Source organism: Egretta garzetta, unplaced genomic scaffold (assembly GCF_000687185.1).
Source record: "Egretta garzetta isolate BGI_Z169 unplaced genomic scaffold, ASM68718v1 scaffold215, whole genome shotgun sequence".
In the NCBI taxonomy this organism is placed as follows: domain Eukaryota; kingdom Metazoa; phylum Chordata; class Aves; order Pelecaniformes; family Ardeidae; genus Egretta; species Egretta garzetta.
This window is the reverse complement of record NW_009259719.1, coordinates 5,288,388-5,292,619: the sequence shown is the minus strand read 5'-3', so window position 1 is coordinate 5,292,619 and position 4,232 is coordinate 5,288,388. Positions and strand designations below refer to the sequence as shown.

The following is a 4,232-nucleotide window of genomic DNA, read 5'->3' as shown; positions in this document are numbered from 1 at the left end:
GAAAAACTAGTAAAATGGTGGAGAAATTTAACTATTTCAGGCTCAAATTGCATCAATATATTCTGTTCAGTTTACCCTCTAAAACTAAGAAGGGAAACTGGTTTTATTTCCCTTTCTCACAGTGTAATTCACTAGGGCCCTTCAAGTATTTCTAGATTCAGAAAACAGGAAGAAAACAGATTATCTTAAACTGCACAAAAAGTTAATATTAAATGCTTTACTGCACAACTATTCCCTTTCTATTTTGTATTATAATGTTTTACAAAGCATTAAAATTTCTGTTGAGTTATTGCTGGATCCTACTAAACATCTCTGAATTTTGTCCCTTCCACTCCATTTAAAAAAGTCAAAGTTCTAGATAAATTTGGTCTTTGAGCATGAATTGAACTTCACTGATCTTGCTTGCTGCCTGCTAGTCAAACTGTAGATTTTTCTGATAGGGTTTTTAATTCAATTAAGCCTCTCTGCACATACCACAAGGTAAACTTACTTTCCTTGCATTTTCTTACCACAGCAGCTACTGTGCACTTAAAGCCAGCAGAATGCCATGTACAAGCTTAAAGCAAAGGTGCTATGTTGATGTGAAAGAAGCTAAATAATTGTGAATTGAAACTCAAAGCAGCCTTCAGTGGAGATACAAGTTAAAAGAATTGTGCAGAAAAATATATTACTTGCAACAAAAAGAAAATTATGGCAAAATACAGGAAGGGTTTTCAGAACTGAGCTGCTTGTGCCCTATCTATGGGAGAAAGGAAGGTGGGTCACACCAGGATTAAGGGATGAGCTTGTGAAAGTCACTGCTGCCTGGAGCTGTCACACCCAAGAGCCAGACAGGGTCTCCAAGAGGTACAGACTTCTGGATACACATTCCTAGGTAGGGATGTCAGATAAACTTTTGATTCAGGTAATAAATCACCTTCATGTGAGGAGACCAGTAGGATCCCACACTTGGAAGGGAAATACAGAACACAAAGATTTCTGGTCGCTTCAATGTAGATTTTAAAGAGTGGTGCTGCATCTGTGAAGCGGGGGATAGGCTTTGAGACCCGAGCTGCTCTTGGAAGGCCTATGCTCCTCTGAACCTTGATGGTTTCTGTACCAGGGTTTCTCTCAGTAGGAACAGAGAGCTGCCTTCTTCTCCCGCAGTTCTGCAGCACAGCTCGCTGAAAGCCTGACCAATGCCACAAGCAAACGTGTAACAGTGTCATACACTTCAACTGCATTGAGCTGGGGCTCGTAGGCTTCATTTCTCCAGCCATGGCTAAGAGCCTGCGTTTGACTAGAGGCCAGCAACTTTTCAGAGCTTCTGCTCCACCTCTGGATTTCCCTCTCCCTGAGGAAGGGCAGCTCCCTGTTCTGTGAAAATCCCCTGTCCAGAGCACTGGTGTTCTCCCCCTCATTAGGGCTATCGTGACAGCAATGCTGATCAAGACAGCACCCACAGGTCTGTCTGCAACCTGTGGAGAGACTCAGGCGAGTTAATTGCTACAGCAACAGGGAAGGACACTAAAGGTCTGGCTTTCAAGGTGGCCACTTCCTTCAGAACTTCAGACACGCAACTTGCCCTTCAGGCTTTATCTGTGAGACAGGTCAGAAACAAACTTCATCAAGGCCTGCACTTGCCCTAAATGCTGCAGAGACTGGGGGGAGAGAAGAATGATGTCCTAAATTGAAGAAATAGATCTCCTTTTGATTTGGACTCTGCTGCTTTTACTTTTTTTTTTTATACTGACACCATTGGGAGAGTTCCGATTTGCTTAATTAGGCCACATATGAGGAACCAGGGAAGACACTTAACATGTTGGGAGTGGCTTGACCTGCTAATTTTCACCCTTTATGAATCTGAGCAGCCTGGGTTCAGATGAAAGTTCTTGACTTTAAGAGGAGCTGGATATCCAAATCAGCTTGGAAAGGTAAGTTGTTGGGGATTTTTGTTTTGCTTCTTAAAACAATACAGGCCACTGTCCCCCCGCCCCAATACAAATACATTTTTACTGGGGTAGACAGATGCTTCACACTGCTCAGCTTATGGTTCTAAAGCAAAGATAACTTCGACGTACCATCATATTATGTTGGTAAGCATGTCTGGAAACTGGGAATGGTATCTAGAAAAAACTTGAAAGACTAATTATGATACAATTAACTAACAGAAAACATTTGAGCTGTGTAAACTATGGAAGGACTTTTGCTAAATAATATCATGCTGTGGTGTTAGAAGCTTGCTCTCAGTTTCCTGGCACATTTACTCTTCAATCAAGTGTATAGCTTAACTAAAATCATAACCCATGTTACACTCCCTATGGAAAAAAAAGTCTTATCAGCTACTACTTCCTATTATTTCCTCTCAGGTTTTGTTGTTGTTTTTTCTGATAGCCATAAACACACTTGAGAGGCTGCCTGACTTAAGTGGAATTGATTGCAAAAGGTATCTCCGCAATAAAAATACCTGCAAAAGATATTCTGGGATGTTTCAGCTGTTCCTGGCTATCAGTTAAGAAACCTTTTTTCCCTGTATGGACTCTTACCTGGCAAAAAATAAATTGGAGTGAAAAAAAAGACTTTATGACCAAACTTGTTTCTTCAGAATACATTGCTTTGACTCATAAACAAAGTCTCCACATGTCATGTGAGAACAGCTGCACTTCTCATCCTTGAAGCTGACACTTAGTGGGGTCCTGGCTATCACATGGAAGTCAGGATGAAGACTTTGTTTCAAATCATGACACGCACACAAGACAAAAATAAGAGAATGTGGCACATTAGCACTACGGACGCCTTCAAAACATGCAGTTTACAAAGAATTAGCCTGAGGATCTTCATAGCTGGTAGGAGAGCTTGTTGGCTACCTTCTTCATTAAAAACAAAGTTCTTGGTCCATTAAAATCTATCTATTTACCAAATTGGAAAAAAATGGCTCCGGAAGCACTTTGATTAACATGATGCTCACTTGAACAGTGCTCACCTGAGAGAACAGGACCTGGGGCCATAGACCCATCCAAATCCAAAGAGCTCTCTGCCTTGGGCAAGGAGATACTGCTCTCGGAAAAGGAACACACAAATACTGTGATCAAAACACCTGACCATGTTTTGTAAACAAAGGCCAAACTTCCCAGTGGGCCACAAAGAAAAGCAGTAGGCCACAAGGATTCTATCAGACAGTAATAATGAAAAAAATTATGAAAAGAACCTACAACCTAGGATTTGTGGTTAGAACCCCACCAAGCTGGTGTCCAAGCCACACAGGTAATTTCACTACTAACTTCAGACAAATTAACTTGTGTCTCAATGTTCCTATGTCAGAGGTGGAGGCGCACCCATCACCCCACAGTACAAACTATCACAGGGTCTCATGACCATGCATGCTGTCAACTGTCTGTCGAGAATCAGTACCAAGCCATATGCATTAAAACCATTTATCAGTTTGTATCAAGTGTTTGCTTGATTAAAAAAGACAGCTTCCTTGAAATGCTCCAGAGCGAGCTAGCCCCAGAGACATGCTTACTGACAGGGGCTAAGCAGCTCCTTCCTCTACAGACACCAGAGCAGTCCATAAAAAGGTCAGTCTAAAGTTAGCTGGCAACGCAACTGCTGTCAAATGAGGAGGGAACAGGGGTGGGAAGAGGCACCTATTAAACAGCACCACATACCAGGATTGGCACAGCACCCAGTTCCCCTTAGGGGAACACAGATTAAATAGGCTATCCCCAAATGCCAGCTAAAGGCTACCGTGCTGTTGTACAAGGGAACTTTGAGAGAAGTGCAGAGGCTGTCATCAGTCCCCTCCCTAAACAGATTCCTTCTTCAGCAAAGCCATGTCCAAGTCCCCCTTTAAGGCCAGCTCCACCTGTTTGAACCTTCTCAGGTGGGCAAGGAGGGAAACATAACATCAGATGAAGCAGTACCCTTCCTCCAGGACACAAAGGAGGCACCACACCAACTGCAGGGGCCCCGCACCCCACAATGAGGGCAGTCCTTGCCATCAGGCACACCAGAGACATGCTCAAAAGATCATGGAAGTAAGACATGGCACAGAATCCAACCCTTCAAGTTCTCTCCTGCACTGCTTACCAGCTCAGCTTCCTCCAGCAACAGCTCTGCTCAGTTTTCATTAACAGCAGAGCCTACCTGTTCGGCTGGAGGACACAGGGAACCAGCTCCCAGCCTGAACAGGCCCATCTTAAAGGCCTGCAAGCAAACGGGGTGCCCCGATACAACAACTCCCCACCACGGCC

At 43.5% G+C, this 4,232-nt stretch overlaps 1 long non-coding RNA gene across 1 annotated transcript in view; it reads right to left on the bottom strand.

Annotated features, from left to right (window-relative positions):
- The window catches only part of LOC118452329, a 6,055-nt gene extending 1,829 nt beyond the window's left edge, over positions 1 to 4,226 (bottom strand). The window contains exons 1-3 of the long non-coding RNA XR_004842080.1: positions 4,069 to 4,226; positions 2,061 to 2,115; positions 917 to 1,457 (exon numbers count right to left, since the gene is read on the bottom strand). This is a non-coding gene — a long non-coding RNA (uncharacterized LOC118452329). The remainder of the gene's footprint in view (positions 1 to 916; positions 1,458 to 2,060; positions 2,116 to 4,068) is intronic.
- Positions 4,227 to 4,232: the final 6 nt, after the last annotated feature.